Below are 20,133 nucleotides of genomic sequence, written 5' to 3' on the forward strand. Positions count from 1 at the left end.
AGATCCCTTACATGCCTGCACTTTTCGGCTTGCTGCTGCTGCAATCCACGCGTTTTAGATCTGCATAACTCCACCTCTTTAAACACAGCACCTTCACCCCCTGCTGTTCCCACCCGCCTCAACACCGTTGGAAGGGAGGAGAACCAATTAAGGCGGGGGGTGGGGTGGAACGAGCAGCTGTCTACCCTTAGCAGGAGGGCTCCTGATTACATACCTCTCCTGCTGCTGCTGCTGCTGGCTGTCCAGCAGCAGACTGAAGGTGGCTGCTGCTGTGCACAGGTATATAAAGGCTCAGAGCCTATTATGACACGCGCAGCCAGCGTTCCATTGCCACATTCCATCTACTGCAGGCAGGATACCTGGCTGGCTGAATGTCGCTGAGAAGCTCACAGAGACCGCCATAAGCAACAGTTTAACAGAATGCCACAGACTAATCAACCAAACTTTTTGGGTTGGGTTCTCTTTTATAGTCTGCAGGCATTAAATGAAAGAAGTCAGTGTTCCAGCAGAAGGAGACAACGTTTCAGAAAAGGCATTGTAGCAAACCAAAAAAGAAATTTTAAGCGCAGCAGAGTAACCAGCGCACATACCTGTTAGCTCAGGTGAGTTTAAAAGGCTGCTGTTGATAACAAGGGCATTTGCTAAATAGATGGTGTGTGTGCAACAATATACTGAAAGGTCAATTATATTGTGCAGCTTATCTCACCACCTGTAGTTATTTAGGTGAAAGCTCCAAAATGCTTGCCTAATATGTCTGTTTATCCAAAAGGAAGTAAAAAGGGAGAGCTAGAAAGATAGCATTGCATCACATTACATGGCAATGCAATGCACAGTTGCTGAAGTTGAACCAAAATGAGCTTGTAATCTGGCTTCTGCAACTTTGAACATGAAAAATCCAATGAGGAGAAGAAAAGCAAAGCCAAAGAGTCCATCCCAAAATCCGACAAACAAGCAAAATGAACAAAAAACATTGAATTCAATTCTTTCTGATTTTAGAAACTGCATTAAAGAAGGGGTGCACCGGTCCTGGAGATACTGCAATACCAGGTCAATGCGTGGAGTGGACAGAGCAAGCTCTTTTTCCATCTCCCTGTTCTAAAAATCCATTTAATATATGGTCCCCAGATAGGGGACGTATCAGATATTAAACTGATAAGAACAGATACTACACTTGATCTTAGCCAAAAGGCCGAGAAGCGATAACCAGAATTGGTTTCAAACTACGGAGCCACCCAAGGATCCTGAAAAGTCCATTTGTGGAGATGAGCTCCTGGACTCCCGTTAAGAAGACATGTTGTCAACCTCTAGATCCCTTACATGCCTGCACTTTTCGGCTTGCTGCTGCTGCAATCCACGCGTTTTAGATCTGCATAACTCCACCTCTTTAAACACAGCACCTTCACCCCCTGCTGTTCCCACCCGCCTCAACACCGTTGGAAGGGAGGAGAACCAATTAAGGCGGGGGGTGGGGTGGAACGAGCAGCTGTCTACCCTTAGCAGGAGGGCTCCTGATTACATACCTCTCCTGCTGCTGCTGCTGCTGGCTGTCCAGCAGCAGACTGAAGGTGGCTGCTGCTGTGCACAGGTATATAAAGGCTCAGAGCCTATTATGACACGCGCAGCCAGCGTTCCATTGCCACATTCCATCTACTGCAGGCAGGATACCTGGCTGGCTGAATGTCGCTGAGAAGCTCACAGAGACCGCCATAAGCAACAGTTTAACAGAATGCCACAGACTAATCAACCAAACTTTTTGGGTTGGGTTCTCTTTTATAGTCTGCAGGCATTAAATGAAAGAAGTCAGTGTTCCAGCAGAAGGAGACAACGTTTCAGAAAAGGCATTGTAGCAAACCAAAAAAGAAATTTTAAGCGCAGCAGAGTAACCAGCGCACATACCTGTTAGCTCAGGTGAGTTTAAAAGGCTGCTGTTGATAACAAGGGCATTTGCTAAATAGATGGTGTGTGTGCAACAATATACTGAAAGGTCAATTATATTGTGCAGCTTATCTCACCACCTGTAGTTATTTAGGTGAAAGCTCCAAAATGCTTGCCTAATATGTCTGTTTATCCAAAAGGAAGTAAAAAGGGAGAGCTAGAAAGATAGCATTGCATCACATTACATGGCAATGCAATGCACAGTTGCTGAAGTTGAACCAAAATGAGCTTGTAATCTGGCTTCTGCAACTTTGAACATGAAAAATCCAATGAGGAGAAGAAAAGCAAAGCCAAAGAGTCCATCCCAAAATCCGACAAACAAGCAAAATGAACAAAAAACATTGAATTCAATTCTTTCTGATTTTAGAAACTGCATTAAAGAAGGGGTGCACCGGTCCTGGAGATACTGCAATACCAGGTCAATGCGTGGAGTGGACAGAGCAAGCTCTTTTTCCATCTCCCTGTTCTAAAAATCCATTTAATATATGGTCCCCAGATAGGGGACGTATCAGATATTAAACTGATAAGAACAGATACTACACTTGATCTTAGCCAAAAGGCCGAGAAGCGATAACCAGAATTGGTTTCAAACTACGGAGCCACCCAAGGATCCTGAAAAGTCCATTTGTGGAGATGAGCTCCTGGACTCCCGTTAAGAAGACATGTTGTCAATCTCTAGATCCCTTACATGCCTGCACTTTTCGGCTTGCTGCTGCTGCAATCCACGCGTTTTAGATCTGCATAACTCCACCTCTTTAAACACAGCACCTTCACCCCCTGCTGTTCCCACCCGCCTCAACACCGTTGGAAGGGAGGAGAACCAATTAAGGCGGGGGGTGGGGTGGAACGAGCAGCTGTCTACCCTTAGCAGGAGGGCTCCTGATTACATACCTCTCCTGCTGCTGCTGCTGCTGGCTGTCCAGCAGCAGACTGAAGGTGGCTGCTGCTGTGCACAGGTATATAAAGGCTCAGAGCCTATTATGACACGCGCAGCCAGCGTTCCATTGCCACATTCCATCTACTGCAGGCAGGATACCTGGCTGGCTGAATGTCGCTGAGAAGCTCACAGAGACCGCCATAAGCAACAGTTTAACAGAATGCCACAGACTAATCAACCAAACTTTTTGGGTTGGGTTCTCTTTTATAGTCTGCAGGCATTAAATGAAAGAAGTCAGTGTTCCAGCAGAAGGAGACAACGTTTAAGAAAAGGCATTGTAGCAAACCAAAAAAGAAATTTTAAGCGCAGCAGAGTAACCAGCGCACATACCTGTTAGCTCAGGTGAGTTTAAAAGGCTGCTGTTGATAACAAGGGCATTTGCTAAATAGATGGTGTGTGTGCAACAATATACTGAAAGGTCAATTATATTGTGCAGCTTATCTCACCACCTGTAGTTATTTAGGTGAAAGCTCCAAAATGCTTGCCTAATATGTCTGTTTATCCAAAAGGAAGTAAAAAGGGAGAGCTAGAAAGATAGCATTGCATCACATTACATGGCAATGCAATGCACAGTTGCTGAAGTTGAACCAAAATGAGCTTGTAATCTGGCTTCTGCAACTTTGAACATGAAAAATCCAATGAGGAGAAGAAAAGCAAAGCCAAAGAGTCCATCCCAAAATCCGACAAACAAGCAAAATGAACAAAAAACATTGAATTCAATTCTTTCTGATTTTAGAAACTGCATTAAAGAAGGGGTGCACCGGTCCTGGAGATACTGCAATACCAGGTCAATGCGTGGAGTGGACAGAGCAAGCTCTTTTTCCATCTCCCTGTTCTAAAAATCCATTTAATATATGGTCCCCAGATAGGGGACGTATCAGATATTAAACTGATAAGAACAGATACTACACTTGATCTTAGCCAAAAGGCCGAGAAGCGATAACCAGAATTGGTTTCAAACTACGGAGCCACCCAAGGATCCTGAAAAGTCCATTTGTGGAGATGAGCTCCTGGACTCCCGTTAAGAAGACATGTTGTCAACCTCTAGATCCCTTACATGCCTGCACTTTTCGGCTTGCTGCTGCTGCAATCCACGCGTTTTAGATCTGCATAACTCCACCTCTTTAAACACAGCACCTTCACCCCCTGCTGTTCCCACCCGCCTCAACACCGTTGGAAGGGAGGAGAACCAATTAAGGCGGGGGGTGGGGTGGAACGAGCAGCTGTCTACCCTTAGCAGGAGGGCTCCTGATTACATACCTCTCCTGCTGCTGCTGCTGCTGCTGGCTGTCCAGCAGCAGACTGAAGGTGGCTGCTGCTGTGCACAGGTATATAAAGGCTCAGAGCCTATTATGACACGCGCAGCCAGCGTTCCATTGCCACATTCCATCTACTGCAGGCAGGATACCTGGCTGGCTGAATGTCGCTGAGAAGCTCACAGAGACCGCCATAAGCAACAGTTTAACAGAATGCCACAGACTAATCAACCAAACTTTTTGGGTTGGGTTCTCTTTTATAGTCTGCAGGCATTAAATGAAAGAAGTCAGTGTTCCAGCAGAAGGAGACAACGTTTCAGAAAAGGCATTGTAGCAAACCAAAAAAGAAATTTTAAGCGCAGCAGAGTAACCAGCGCACATACCTGTTAGCTCAGGTGAGTTTAAAAGGCTGCTGTTGATAACAAGGGCATTTGCTAAATAGATGGTGTGTGTGCAACAATATACTGAAAGGTCAATTATATTGTGCAGCTTATCTCACCACCTGTAGTTATTTAGGTGAAAGCTCCAAAATGCTTGCCTAATATGTCTGTTTATCCAAAAGGAAGTAAAAAGGGAGAGCTAGAAAGATAGCATTGCATCACATTACATGGCAATGCAATGCACAGTTGCTGAAGTTGAACCAAAATGAGCTTGTAATCTGGCTTCTGCAACTTTGAACATGAAAAATCCAATGAGGAGAAGAAAAGCAAAGCCAAAGAGTCCATCCCAAAATCCGACAAACAAGCAAAATGAACAAAAAACATTGAATTCAATTCTTTCTGATTTTAGAAACTGCATTAAAGAAGGGGTGCACCGGTCCTGGAGATACTGCAATACCAGGTCAATGCGTGGAGTGGACAGAGCAAGCTCTTTTTCCATCTCCCTGTTCTAAAAATCCATTTAATATATGGTCCCCAGATAGGGGACGTATCAGATATTAAACTGATAAGAACAGATACTACACTTGATCTTAGCCAAAAGGCCGAGAAGCGATAACCAGAATTGGTTTCAAACTACGGAGCCACCCAAGGATCCTGAAAAGTCCATTTGTGGAGATGAGCTCCTGGACTCCCGTTAAGAAGACATGTTGTCAACCTCTAGATCCCTTACATGCCTGCACTTTTCGGCTTGCTGCTGCTGCAATCCACGCGTTTTAGATCTGCATAACTCCACCTCTTTAAACACAGCACCTTCACCCCCTGCTGTTCCCACCCGCCTCAACACCGTTGGAAGGGAGGAGAACCAATTAAGGCGGGGGGTGGGGTGGAACGAGCAGCTGTCTACCCTTAGCAGGAGGGCTCCTGATTACATACCTCTCCTGCTGCTGCTGCTGCTGCTGGCTGTCCAGCAGCAGACTGAAGGTGGCTGCTGCTGTGCACAGGTATATAAAGGCTCAGAGCCTATTATGACACGCGCAGCCAGCGTTCCATTGCCACATTCCATCTACTGCAGGCAGGATACCTGGCTGGCTGAATGTCGCTGAGAAGCTCACAGAGACCGCCATAAGCAACAGTTTAACAGAATGCCACAGACTAATCAACCAAACTTTTTGGGTTGGGTTCTCTTTTATAGTCTGCAGGCATTAAATGAAAGAAGTCAGTGTTCCAGCAGAAGGAGACAACGTTTCAGAAAAGGCATTGTAGCAAACCAAAAAAGAAATTTTAAGCGCAGCAGAGTAACCAGCGCACATACCTGTTAGCTCAGGTGAGTTTAAAAGGCTGCTGTTGATAACAAGGGCATTTGCTAAATAGATGGTGTGTGTGCAACAATATACTGAAAGGTCAATTATATTGTGCAGCTTATCTCACCACCTGTAGTTATTTAGGTGAAAGCTCCAAAATGCTTGCCTAATATGTCTGTTTATCCAAAAGGAAGTAAAAAGGGAGAGCTAGAAAGATAGCATTGCATCACATTACATGGCAATGCAATGCACAGTTGCTGAAGTTGAACCAAAATGAGCTTGTAATCTGGCTTCTGCAACTTTGAACATGAAAAATCCAATGAGGAGAAGAAAAGCAAAGCCAAAGAGTCCATCCCAAAATCCGACAAACAAGCAAAATGAACAAAAAACATTGAATTCAATTCTTTCTGATTTTAGAAACTGCATTAAAGAAGGGGTGCACCGGTCCTGGAGATACTGCAATACCAGGTCAATGCGTGGAGTGGACAGAGCAAGCTCTTTTTCCATCTCCCTGTTCTAAAAATCCATTTAATATATGGTCCCCAGATAGGGGACGTATCAGATATTAAACTGATAAGAACAGATTTTTTTTAATTTGGCTATCCCCTGCAGAGGGATAAAACCGTTTATTAAAACTTTAACAAATTACAAGCATAATTAAACAAATACCAAACGTTAAAAGACAAATGAAATTTACAAAACAAAAAAATACAAAGATTTTAAATAATTAGGTTCCATTGGTCAACAAGCCATTTTTTGGAAATATGTACATTCTTCTTTTTGTCAATTAAATAATAAGTATACATTTCACATAAACATAAACTTAAAACATCATTCACTGATAAAACATCTTGTTTAAAAATAGCAATGTTGCGCGCTTTCCAGAGAGATGACTTGGCGCAGTTCACTGTCTTCCAAGCCATTGTGTACTGGTCCATTGTGGGGCATTCCATAAGTCCGTATAGCACAGTTTTATATGTAAAGTCCTTGAGGTCTGCCACCCTTTCCAGTAGGGGGAGCAGTCTTCTCCAGAAATCCTTTGCAAAATTACATGTCCATAATAGATGTTCCACCGTTTCCTCGTCTTGGCATCCGGTTCTTTGGCAGATGGCAGACCTCACAAATCCTCTTCTGTATTGGAATGCCCGGCAAGGAAGACAGCGGTGCATGCAACTCCAAGCCAGATCTCTCTGTTCATTAAAAAGATAAAAAACGTTAATCATTTTCCAGATAGACATAGATTTGTCATCATCATATCTGTCAACATTACATATTTCCTCACTTTTACGTATTTCTTTATTTAGTTTCTTACTATTTCTTAATTCCTCTATTTTCTTAGACCCTAAATTAAAATCGGACACTATTTTCCTTAAAATCTCATAATGCGTCGACAAATTAAAAGCATGGGGCACAGATATATTAACTTCATACCATCCAAACTTTCTCATAAAAAATCCTGTATTAAAACGCATAAAAAAGGACCAATAGTGATTCTTAAAAAGGGCATTAAAACAGTAAACGAACAGATGGATTAAAAGAAACCTATTAAAATCTGGAAAATCTTTACCACCTTTTACTTTTGATTTCATCACGATTTCTCTTTTCAGCTTTTCCATTTTTGAGTTCCAAAAGAAGGTAAAACAGGTTTTGGTTATCTTTTTTAAAACATTAACAGGCGGGGGGAAAACCATGCTAAGATACAATAAAAGAGGTAAAATCACCATCTTTAAAACCAATACTTTACCCTCCATTGTAAGTCTCCTCATGTTCCACATACATATTTTCGTATTTACTTTCTGTGTAACTGTTTCCCAACTATTATAACCATCATTATTTTCAGTGAATGATATACCTAAAATGGAAATGGATTCGGAGACATTAATTGGTACATCACGTAAAATCATCCCCCCAACACTTAAAATGTTACACTTATTAAAATTGATTTTAAAACCAGAAGCTAGGCAAAAGGATTGCACTTGATGGAGAGTGGCCGTAAGTGATGGTGCATCTGTACACAAGACCGCCACGTCATCCATGTAGCCTACAACCTTGGCCTCCAAACCACCGCTTCCAGGCAGAGGGACACCGCATATCTGTTTATTTTGGCGTATTGCACATAACATTGGTTCCAGTGCACAGATAAACAGTAGCAGGGACAGAGGGCATCCCTGTTTCACCCCTGACCGTAAAAATACCTCTTGTGTCTTAAAACCATTCACTAAAATCTTACTTGTACAATCCTTGTAAAATGCTTTAAGCGATAGTAAAAACCCTTCTGGTATGCCCATTTTCTCTAAAACTTTAAAAAGATAAAAGTGTGAGACACGGTCAAATGCTTTTTCAAAATCAATAGATAAAATCGCCATTTTCCCCTTTCTGTCTTTCACATCCTCAATACAGTCTTTCACTAAATTCAGATTGTCCCATATACTGCGCCCCGGCACCCCACACACTTGATTAGAATGAATAACTTTGCTGATGACTTCTTTTAGACGATTTGCACAAATTTTAGCCATTATTTTATAGTCACAATTTAAAAGTGTTATTGGTCTCCAGTTTTCTAATTTTGATTTATCGCCTTTTTTGTATAGGAGGGAGACTTCACCTTTCTTCCAGGAATTTAATAAAACCTTATTATTAAAAACCTCAGTAAACAAATAAAACAAATCATCTTTTAAAATATCATAAAAACATACATAAAATTCTATTGGGATGCCATCAGGACCAGGGACCTTTCCAGTTTTAAAACTTTTAATAGTTTTTAACACTTCTTGTTCCGTTAAAACTTGGGATAAAAACTCTTGGGATGCGGGATCTAAAACAGCTGTTAGTCCTTGCAGCGAATCATCCATTAATTTATTATCTATATTTTTTCCATTAAAAAGATTAGAAAAAAAAACCTCAACTTTACCCAGCATATTTTTTATATTATTCTCACCATCTATATGGTCAATTATCACTTTTTCTTTTTTATTTTTCCTAAAAAAATATCTGGAACACTTTTCATTTTCTTCTATATGTTGTACTCTAGAACGAAAAATTATCTCTTTTCCTTTTTGTTCTAGCCATTTTGAAATCTCTTCTTTTAAGTTTGAAATATCAACTTGTACATCTATCCCATTGTCTCTGAGCTTAAATAATGTTTGTAGGCGGGTATTTAAAATTCTATATTCTTCATATTTTTCTTTGGCTCTACATATACTCTTTTTAATAAAAAAGTCTTTTATTTTTACTTTCATTCTATCCCACCATACACTCATAGTCTCATTTGTTTTTTTCCCTTTTCTACATTTCCTATAAAACTCAATAAAATCTGATAAAATCTGCGGGTCGGTTAAAAGGGATACGTTCATTTTCCAGCTTTTCTTACCACATTTTTTGTTGTCATTTACTTTTATGGTAAAGGATAAAAGTTTATGGTCTGAAAATATATTAGTTAAAACTTCACATTTGGCAGGTATTGTTTTATCTGAACCAAAAATAAAATCAATCCTAGAGCTACAATTAGCATTGCTCCAAGTGAAACCGGCGTCCTCTGGGCTGTCACTATGACACTCTTTATATATGTCTATCAATTTAGCATCTTTGACTATATCATGTAGCATACCTGAGGTTTTATCGTAGTTCCTGCTTACAGAGCTGGAGCGCCGGTTTTCACCTTTTAAAACACAATTAAAATCCCCTGCTAAGATAAAAGGTTCAGAGTTATTAATAAATAATGGTAAAAGATCAAGCATTTCGGCTCTTTCATTTTTCTCTGGGGATCCATAAAAATTTAAAAACTGCCATCTAATACCATCAATAAAAGCTTTCACTAATAAAATACGACCTGGTAAAATTTCCTGAATAAAATCAATTAAAACGTTCCCTTTAAAAAGTATGGCTACACCCGCTGATCCTGCAGCATTCGATCCGGACCAGACAGATGGCCCACACTTCCACTCATCTTTATATTTTTGATATGACATTTCATGTGGGATATTACATTCTTGCAGAAAAAATACAGATGCAGTAAAACACGTAAAAAAATTAAAAAGAGCAGTTCTTCTCGTGTTAGATTTTATGCCTCTCACGTTGAGGGAAATACCTTTGAGTTCAGCCATCATTAGAAAATGTAAAAATTTTACTTAGGTAACTAAGAGCAACGGATTTACCTGTCCGATGAACCTGATCAGACCACTGGGCTTGCGCCTCCCTCCTCATCTGATAGTATCGTCACGAGAGTCTCCGTGGAGGAGGAAAGATTACCACATTTATATAAACCCGACGCTACACTGGCATAGCTCGGAGGGCTGGCTGGCAGAACCCGCTGGGTCTCCATTGGCTGGCCATGCAGTTCCTCATCAGGTGGGTCCCCGAGGGGTTCCGCCGCCCCTGTTTGACCTGTAGAAGGTCGTCCTATAGGAGGAGGTTGCGCACAAGGCAGAGCCTCTGACTCTTCAGAGGCAGCAAGATCCCGGTCCCCACCTGTAGCAGCGGAGACCGAAACCCCTGAGGGTCCAGCGTCCACGTCCCCTTCTGGAGAAGTGTCCATCTGTTCACCTCCTGCTGCCTCCTCCGAACCACCCTTTTTCTTTTTCTTAGGACCCACCTTTATCCACTCAGCGCCCTCAGCCCTAGGAGACTCAGACTGGGCATGGGCTTCTGTGTCGGCCTTTTGCCGGTCCCTTTTGACCTTACCAGTAGTGCCCTTCTGCTCCTTCTCAGCCCTCCTTTTGGACTCCTGCAGGTCCTGCAGCCAGGTTTTGGGATTTGGTATTTTACCTGTCATAGACTCTGGAGACACTTCACTATTTGGTACGCCCTTATTGTCTCCAGAGGCTCCAGGTTGTTGTTCCTCCTCCTGAGGGGTGGTCTGATCTTTTGGTCCTTGGTCGGACGTCTTGGACTTCCCCTTTTGCTCATCTTCCCGAAATCTGTGAGGGCAAGAAAAATAAAAGTGACCTGGAGTCTGGCAAAAACTGCATTTCTTTTCCTTAGGGCATTCTTTTGTCTCATGTTCTTCACTAGCACAATTTCTACATGATACATGACAGTTTTCTTTTGAATGACCATAGCGCCCACAATTTCTGCAATATACTGGCATCCCAGAAAAGAAGAAATCCCCATTTGTTTGCCCAATTTTGAAACGGGCAGGGGGGAGCCGTATACCACCTGGTGTATTTGGATCTCTTGTACACTTCACAAGGAATTTCCACTTAGATGTCCATATGTTATATTCGTTTAATATCTTCCCAATACATTTAACACTTTTAAAATAAATTGCTAGAAATGACATTACTTCTGGAGCAGAAACAAAGGGCGAAAATACTTTTACAATAACCAGTCTTACCTCATCCAGGACGTGCTCAACAATTTGTATCCCTTTCAAAACAGGACTATTTTCAACTTTTTTTAACTTTTCTAGTACATCTCTAAAAATACCTTCTCCGGTGAATGTGATGTCATAGTCACCTCTTCTGGGATAATCCTGGATGGAGAGAATTACATTCCTTTGTACGCCAAGAAGGTTCCTGAGCACGTCCTGGACTACATACCCTAATTTTCTCATATCCGAGCCACCCGCCGTGAAGTGAACTCGGATAGAGTTTTTTAGCCTCGCATAAAGAGGCACGAGGTTAGGATCAACCTCCATGGAAAAACGCAACAAGGTTGCAAATTGCAGCCGCTTGCAATCTGCGCTCCCAGTGTTCTTGCAGCGAAAAACACCTGGAAGCTGGGGGATCGCAACTCGTTACCCTGGGACTAAGCCCTCTCCCTAATAGCAGCAAGCAGGTTAAGTCCACCAAAGTGGACGATCCTGCCAGGCCAAGGAGAGGGGTACCCGAGTGCCCTTCAACCACAATCTCCTGCAATAAAGCACTTGATCGTAGCCAAAAGGCCGAGAAGCGATAACCAGAATTGGTTTCAAACTACGGAGCCACCCAAGGATCCTGAAAAGTCCATTTGTGGAGATGAGCTCCTGGACTCCCGTTAAGAAGACATGTTGTCAACCTCTAGATCCCTTACATGCCTGCACTTTTCGGCTTGCTGCTGCTGCAATCCATGCGTTTTAGATCTGCATAACTCCACCTCTTTAAACACAGCACCTTCACCCCCTGCTGTTCCCACCCGCCTCAACACCGTTGGAAGGGAGGAGAACCAATTAAGGCGGGGGGTGGGGTGGAACGAGCAGCTGTCTACCCTTAGCAGGAGGGCTCCTGATTACATACCTCTCCTGCTGCTGCTGCTTGCTGTCCAGCAGCAGACTGAAGGTGGCTGCTGCTGTGCACAGGTATATAAAGGCTCAGAGCCTATTATGACACACGCAGCCAGCGTTCCATTGCCACATTCCATCTACTGCAGGCAGGATACCTGGCTGGCTGAATGTCGCTGAGAAGCTCACAGAGACCGCCATAAGCAACAGTTTAACAGAATGCCACAGACTAATCAACCAAACTTTTTGGGTTGGGTTCTCTTTTATAGTCTGCAGGCATTAAATGAAAGAAGTCAGTGTTCCAGCAGAGGGAGACAACGTTTCAGAAAAGGCATTGTAGCAAACCAAAAAAGAAATTTTAAGCGCAGCAGAGTAACCAGCGCACATACCTGTTAGCTCAGGTGAGTTTAAAAGGCTGCTGTTGATAACAAGGGCATTTGCTAAATAGATGGTGTGTGTGCAACAATATACTGAAAGGTCAATTATATTGTGCAGCTTATCTCACCACCTGTAGTTATTTAGGTGAAAGCTCCAAAATGCTTGCCTAATATGTCTGTTTATCCAAAAGGAAGTAAAAAGGGAGAGCTAGAAAGATAGCATTGCATCACATTACATGGCAATGCAATGCACAGTTGCTGAAGTTGAACCAAAATGAGCTTGTAATCTGGCTTCTGCAACTTTGAACATGAAAAATCCAATGAGGAGAAGAAAAGCAAAGCCAAAGAGTCCATCCCAAAATCCGACAAACAAGCAAAATGAACAAAAAACATTGAATTCAATTCTTTCTGATTTTAGAAACTGCATTAAAGAAGGGGTGCACCGGTCCTGGAGATACTGCAATACCAGGTCAATGCGTGGAGTGGACAGAGCAAGCTCTTTTTCCATCTCCCTGTTCTAAAAATCCATTTAATATATGGTCCCCAGATAGGGGACGTATCAGATATTAAACTGATAAGAACAGATACTACACTTGATCTTAGCCAAAAGGCCGAGAAGCGATAACCAGAATTGGTTTCAAACTACGGAGCCACCCAAGGATCCTGAAAAGTCCATTTGTGGAGATGAGCTCCTGGACTCCCGTTAAGAAGACATGTTGTCAACCTCTAGATCCCTTACATGCCTGCACTTTTCGGCTTGCTGCTGCTGCAATCCACGCGTTTTAGATCTGCATAACTCCACCTCTTTAAACACAGCACCTTCACCCCCTGCTGTTCCCACCCGCCTCAACACCGTTGGAAGGGAGGAGAACCAATTAAGGCGGGGGGTGGGGTGGAACGAGCAGCTGTCTACCCTTAGCAGGAGGGCTCCTGATTACATACCTCTCCTGCTGCTGCTGCTGCTGGCTGTCCAGCAGCAGACTGAAGGTGGCTGCTGCTGTGCACAGGTATATAAAGGCTCAGAGCCTATTATGACACGCGCAGCCAGCGTTCCATTGCCACATTCCATCTACTGCAGGCAGGATACCTGGCTGGCTGAATGTCGCTGAGAAGCTCACAGAGACCGCCATAAGCAACAGTTTAACAGAATGCCACAGACTAATCAACCAAACTTTTTGGGTTGGGTTCTCTTTTATAGTCTGCAAGCATTAAATGAAAGAAGTCAGTGTTCCAGCAGAGGGAGACAACGTTTCAGAAAAGGCATTGTAGCAAACCAAAAAAGAAATTTTAAGCGCAGCAGAGTAACCAGCGCACATACCTGTTAGCTCAGGTGAGTTTAAAAGGCTGCTGTTGATAACAAGGGCATTTGCTAAATAGATGGTGTGTGTGCAACAATATACTGAAAGGTCAATTATATTGTGCAGCTTATCTCACCACCTGTAGTTATTTAGGTGAAAGCTCCAAAATGCTTGCCTAATATGTCTGTTTATCCAAAAGGAAGTAAAAAGGGAGAGCTAGAAAGATAGCATTGCATCACATTACATGGCAATGCAATGCACAGTTGCTGAAGTTGAACCAAAATGAGCTTATAATCTGGCTTCTGCAACTTTGAACATGAAAAATCCAATGAGGAGAAGAAAAGCAAAGCCAAAGAGTCCATCCCAAAATCCGACAAACAAGCAAAATGAACAAAAAACATTGAATTCAATTCTTTCTGATTTTAGAAACTGCATTAAAGAAGGGGTGCACCGGTCCTGGAGATACTGCAATACCAGGTCAATGCGTGGAGTGGACAGAGCAAGCTCTTTTTCCATCTCCCTGTTCTAAAAATCCATTTAATATATGGTCCCCAGATAGGGGACGTATCAGATATTAAACTGATAAGAACAGATTTTTTTTAATTTGGCTATCCCCTGCAGAGGGATAAAACCGTTTATTAAAACTTTAACAAATTACAAGCATAATTAAACAAATACCAAACGTTAAAAGACAAATGAAATTTACAAAACAAAAAAATACAAAGATTTTAAATAATTAGGTTCCATTGGTCAACAAGCCATTTTTTGGAAATATGTACATTCTTCTTTTTGTCAATTAAATAATAAGTATACATTTCACATAAACATAAACTTAAAACATCATTCACTGATAAAACATCTTGTTTAAAAATAGCAATGTTGCGCGCTTTCCAGAGAGATGACTTGGCGCAGTTCACTGTCTTCCAAGCCATTGTGTACTGGTCCATTGTGGGGCATTCCATAAGTCCGTATAGCACAGTTTTATATGTAAAGTCCTTGAGGTCTGCCACCCTTTCCAGTAGGGGGAGCAGTCTTCTCCAGAAATCCTTTGCAAAATTACATGTCCATAATAGATGTTCCACCGTTTCCTCGTCTTGGCATCCGGTTCTTTGGCAGATGGCAGACCTCACAAATCCTCTTCTGTATTGGAATGCCCGGCAAGGAAGACAGCGGTGCATGCAACTCCAAGCCAGATCTCTCTGTTCATTAAAAAGATAAAAAACGTTAATCATTTTCCAGATAGACATAGATTTGTCATCATCATATCTGTCAACATTACATATTTCCTCACTTTTACGTATTTCTTTATTTAGTTTCTTACTATTTCTTAATTCCTCTATTTTCTTAGACCCTAAATTAAAATCGGACACTATTTTCCTTAAAATCTCATAATGCGTCGACAAATTAAAAGCATGGGGCACAGATATATTAACTTCATACCATCCAAACTTTCTCATAAAAAATCCTGTATTAAAACGCATAAAAAAGGACCAATAGTGATTCTTAAAAAGGGCATTAAAACAGTAAACGAACAGATGGATTAAAAGAAACCTATTAAAATCTGGAAAATCTTTACCACCTTTTACTTTTGATTTCATCACGATTTCTCTTTTCAGCTTTTCCATTTTTGAGTTCCAAAAGAAGGTAAAACAGGTTTTGGTTATCTTTTTTAAAACATTAACAGGCGGGGGGAAAACCATGCTAAGATACAATAAAAGAGGTAAAATCACCATCTTTAAAACCAATACTTTACCCTCCATTGTAAGTCTCCTCATGTTCCACATACATATTTTCGTATTTACTTTCTGTGTAACTGTTTCCCAACTATTATAACCATCATTATTTTCAGTGAATGATATACCTAAAATGGAAATGGATTCGGAGACATTAATTGGTACATCACGTAAAATCATCCCCCCAACACTTAAAATGTTACACTTATTAAAATTGATTTTAAAACCAGAAGCTAGGCAAAAGGATTGCACTTGATGGAGAGTGGCCGTAAGTGATGGTGCATCTGTACACAAGACCGCCACGTCATCCATGTAGCCTACAACCTTGGCCTCCAAACCACCGCTTCCAGGCAGAGGGACACCGCATATCTGTTTATTTTGGCGTATTGCACATAACATTGGTTCCAGTGCACAGATAAACAGTAGGGGGGACAGAGGGCATCCCTGTTTCACCCCTGACCGTAAAAATACCTCTTGTGTCTTAAAACCATTCACTAAAATCTTACTTGTACAATCCTTGTAAAATGCTTTAAGCGATAGTAAAAACCCTTCTGGTATGCCCATTTTCTCTAAAACTTTAAAAAGATAAAAGTGTGAGACACGGTCAAATGCTTTTTCAAAATCAATAGATAAAATCGCCATTTTCCCCTTTCTGTCTTTCACATCCTCAATACAGTCTTTCACTAAATTCAGATTGTCCCATATACTGCGCCCCGGCACCCCACACACTTGATTAGAATGAATAACTTTGCTGATGACTTCTTTTAGACGATTTGCACAAATTTTAGCCATTATTTTATAGTCACAATTTAAAAGTGTTATTGGTCTCCAGTTTTCTAATTTTGATTTATCGCCTTTTTTGTATAGGAGGGAGACTTCACCTTTCTTCCAGGAATTTAATAAAACCTTATTATTAAAAACCTCAGTAAACAAATAAAACAAATCATCTTTTAAAATATCATAAAAACATACATAAAATTCTATTGGGATGCCATCAGGACCAGGGACCTTTCCAGTTTTAAAACTTTTAATAGTTTTTAACACTTCTTGTTCCGTTAAAACTTGGGATAAAAACTCTTGGGATGCGGGATCTAAAACAGCTGTTAGTCCTTGCAGCGAATCATCCATTAATTTATTATCTATATTTTTTCCATTAAAAAGATTAGAAAAAAAAACCTCAACTTTACCCAGCATATTTTTTATATTATTCTCACCATCTATATGGTCAATTATCACTTTTTCTTTTTTATTTTTCCTAAAAAAATATCTGGAACACTTTTCATTTTCTTCTATATGTTGTACTCTAGAACGAAAAATTATCTCTTTTCATTTTTGTTCTAGCCATTTTGAAATCTCTTCTTTTAAGTTTGAAATATCAACTTGTACATCTATCCCATTGTCTCTGAGCTTAAATAATGTTTGTAGGCGGGTATTTAAAATTCTATATTCTTCATATTTTTCTTTGGCTTTACATATACTCTTTTTAATAAAAAAGTCTTTTATTTTTACTTTCATTCTATCCCACCATACACTCATAGTCTCATTTGTTTTTTTCCCTTTTCTACATTTCCTATAAAACTCAATAAAATCTGATAAAATCTGCGGGTCGGTTAAAAGGGATACGTTCATTTTCCAGCTTTTCTTACCACATTTTTTGTTGTCATTTACTTTTATGGTAAAGGATAAAAGTTTATGGTCTGAAAATATATTAGTTAAAACTTCACATTTGGCAGGTATTGTTTTATCTGAACCAAAAATAAAATCAATCCTAGAGCTACAATTAGCATTGCTCCAAGTGAAACCGGTGTCCTCTGTGCTGTCACTATGACACTCTTTATATATGTCTATCAATTTAGCATCTTTGACTATATCATGTAGCATACCTGAGGTTTTATCGTAGTTCCTGCTTACAGAGCTGGAGCGCCGGTTTTCACCTTTTAAAAACACAATTAAAATCCCCTGCTAAGATAAAAGGTTCAGAGTTATTAATAAATAATGGTAAAAGATCAAGCATTTCGGCTCTTTCATTTTTCTCTGGGGATCCATAAAAATTTAAAAACTGCCATCTAATACCATCAATAAAAGCTTTCACTAATAAAATACGACCTGGTAAAATTTCCTGAATAAAATCAATTAAAACGTTCCCTTTAAAAAGTATGGCTACACCCGCTGATCCTGCAGCATTCGATCCGGACCAGACAGATGGCCCACACTTCCACTCATCTTTATATTTTTGATATGACATTTCATGTGGGATATTACATTCTTGCAGAAAAAATACAGATGCAGTAAAACACGTAAAAAAATTAAAAAGAGCAGTTCTTCTCGTGTTAGATTTTATGCCTCTCACGTTGAGGGAAATACCTTTGAGTTCAGCCATCATTAGAAAATGTAGAAATTTTACTTAGGTAACTAAGAGCAACGGATTTACCTGTCCGATGAACCTGATCAGACCACTGGGCTTGCGCCTCCCTCCTCATCTGATATTATCGTCACGAGAGTCTCCGTGGAGGAGGAAAGATTACCACATTTATATAAACCCGACGCTACACTGGCATAGCTCGGAGGGCTGGCTGGCAGAACCCGCTGGGTCTCCATTGGCTGGCCATGCAGTTCCTCATCAGGTGGGTCCCCGAGGGGTTCCGACGCCCCTGTTTGACCTGTAGAAGGTCGTCCTAAAGGAGGAGGTTGCGCACAAGGCAGAGCCTCTGACTCTTCAGAGGCAGCAAGATCCCGGTCCCCACCTGTAGCAGCGGAGACCGAAACCCCTGAGGGTCCAGCGTCCACGTCCCCTTCTGGAGAAGTGTCCATCTGTTCACCTCCTGCTGCCTCCTCCGAACCACCCTTTTTCTTTTTCTTAGGACCCACCTTTATCCACTCAGCGCCCTCAGCACTAGGAGACCCAGACTGGGCATGGGCTTCTGTGTCGGCCTTTTGCCGGTCCCTTTTGACCTTACCAGTAGTGCCCTTCTGCTCCTTCTCAGCCCTCCTTTTGGACTCCCGCAGGTCCTGCAGCCAGGTTTTGGGATTTGGTATTTTACCTGTCATAGACTCTGGAGACACTTCACTATTTGGTACGCCCTTATTGTCTCCAGAGGCTCCAGGTTGTTGTTCCTCCTCCTGAGGGGTGGTCTGATCTTTTGGTCCTTGGTCGGACGTCTTGGACTTCCCCTTTTGCTCATCTTCCCGAAATCTGTGAGGGCAAGAAAAATAAAAGTGACCTGGAGTCTGGCAAAAACTGCATTTCTTTTCCTTAGGGCATTCTTTTGTCTCATGTTCTTCACTAGCACAATTTCTACATGATACATGACAGTTTTCTTTTGAATGACCATAGCGCCCACAATTTCTGCAATATACTGGCATCCCAGAAAAGAAGAAATCCCCATTTGTTTGCCCAATTTTGAAACGGGCAGGGGGGAGCCGTATACCACCTGGTGTATTTGGATCTCTTGTACACTTCACAAGTAGTGTTGAGCGATACCTTCCGATATCGGGAAATATCGGATCGGATTGGATCGGACCGATACCGAAAAAGTATCGGATATCGCCGATTCCGATACCGGAAACCAATGCAAGTCAATGGGACATAAATATCGGAATTAAAATAAACCCTTTCTTTCCTTGTAGGTTATTTCTACATGAAGGAAAACAACTAAGAATAATGTAGAATGTATTGGGGGAGGTGGGGGAGACAATAAAGGCATAGAGGTTTAGCCCAGTCAAATGGAATAGCAGGAATTAATATTTTTTTATTATGTTCTGAGTTACGGAAATATTAACTATGTTAAGTATTTTTATATTTTGTCAGATATTTATGTTTCACTACTTCCATGCTCTTCACCTTCTTTTTTACTTCTCCCACACTTTCTCCTTCATCATCCTCAGCATCTTTTTCATCCACTTCTTCTTCACCTTCTTCTTCTTCACCTTCTTCGTATTATTCTTTTTTTTACATTCTTCATATTCTACTTCTTCATCTTCTTCATATTCTTCTTCTTCATCATATTCTTATTTGTGACAGGCATTCCTGTAGTTGTTATCTATAAAAGGTTGGACATTACACCTTTCGTTCTGCCCGTCACAAAAGATTTACAACAGGATTTGTCCGCGTTCAGTTTGGCCTGCAGCAGCAGGTCTTTTCCAGGGGCACCACGAGGAGGAACGGACTCACCCCCATACACTGCTTAGTCATCTTCTGCTTATAATTTAGATATTATCTTTTGCTCTGATTTTTAGTCTTATGCTTAATGTTCTTCCGCTTTTTGTTCTGCAGCTTCTTGTATTTCTGCTTCTTGGTTTTCTGTCTCTTGTTTTTCTGTATCTTGGTGCTTGTCTTCTCTTCTTTGTCTTCTTGGTCAACTTCTTCAGGGTCATCTTCTTGGTCTTCTTCGGGGTGGTCTTCAGGGTCGTCGTCTTCGGGGGTCCTCGTCTTCGGGGTCCTCGTCTTCTTCGGGTTGGTCTTCTGGGTCCTCGTCTTCGGGGTCCTCGTCTTCTTCGGGGTGGTCTTCAGGGTCCTCGTCTTCTTCGGGGTGGTCTTCAGGGTCCTCGTCTTCTTCGGGGTGGTCTTCAGGGTCCTCGTCTTCAGGGTCATTGTCTTCGGGGTCCTCGTCTTCTTAGGGTTGGTCTTCAGGGTCCTCGTCTTCAGGGTCCTCGTCAGGGAGATCCAGAGTGATTACCAAGAACCATTTCAAAAAGCTTGAACTTGGAAATGTAGCAGAAG

General features: G+C 41.5%; 7 non-coding genes across 7 annotated transcripts; all 7 read right to left on the reverse strand.

The window, feature by feature from the left end:
- Nucleotides 1–1,010: 1,010 nt before the first annotated feature.
- LOC141223275 (U2 spliceosomal RNA) lies at nucleotides 1,011–1,201 on the reverse strand. The gene has a single exon (XR_012290908.1). It is a non-coding gene; the product is annotated as a U2 spliceosomal RNA (small nuclear RNA).
- A 1,115-nt stretch (nucleotides 1,202–2,316) lies between these two features.
- LOC141223287 (U2 spliceosomal RNA) lies at nucleotides 2,317–2,507 on the reverse strand. The gene has a single exon (XR_012290919.1). It is a non-coding gene; the product is annotated as a U2 spliceosomal RNA (small nuclear RNA).
- Nucleotides 2,508–3,622: 1,115 nt separating this feature from the next.
- LOC141223300 (U2 spliceosomal RNA) lies at nucleotides 3,623–3,813 on the reverse strand. Its single transcript, XR_012290931.1, has one exon. It is a non-coding gene; the product is annotated as a U2 spliceosomal RNA (small nuclear RNA).
- Nucleotides 3,814–4,931: 1,118 nt separating this feature from the next.
- On the reverse strand, nucleotides 4,932–5,122 carry LOC141223312 (U2 spliceosomal RNA). The gene has a single exon (XR_012290942.1). It is a non-coding gene; the product is annotated as a U2 spliceosomal RNA (small nuclear RNA).
- A 1,118-nt stretch (nucleotides 5,123–6,240) lies between these two features.
- LOC141223466 (U2 spliceosomal RNA) lies at nucleotides 6,241–6,427 on the reverse strand. The gene has a single exon (XR_012291085.1). It is a non-coding gene; the product is annotated as a U2 spliceosomal RNA (small nuclear RNA).
- Nucleotides 6,428–12,814: 6,387 nt separating this feature from the next.
- LOC141223323 (U2 spliceosomal RNA) lies at nucleotides 12,815–13,005 on the reverse strand. The gene has a single exon (XR_012290953.1). It is a non-coding gene; the product is annotated as a U2 spliceosomal RNA (small nuclear RNA).
- Nucleotides 13,006–14,120: 1,115 nt separating this feature from the next.
- On the reverse strand, nucleotides 14,121–14,307 carry LOC141223467 (U2 spliceosomal RNA). The gene has a single exon (XR_012291086.1). It is a non-coding gene; the product is annotated as a U2 spliceosomal RNA (small nuclear RNA).
- Nucleotides 14,308–20,133: the final 5,826 nt, after the last annotated feature.

Source organism: Phyllobates terribilis, unplaced genomic scaffold, assembly GCF_046119375.1.
Source record: "Phyllobates terribilis strain yellow unplaced genomic scaffold, ASM4611937v1 Scaffold_376__1_contigs__length_1858288, whole genome shotgun sequence".
Classification (NCBI taxonomy): Eukaryota; Metazoa; Chordata; class Amphibia; order Anura; family Dendrobatidae; genus Phyllobates; species Phyllobates terribilis.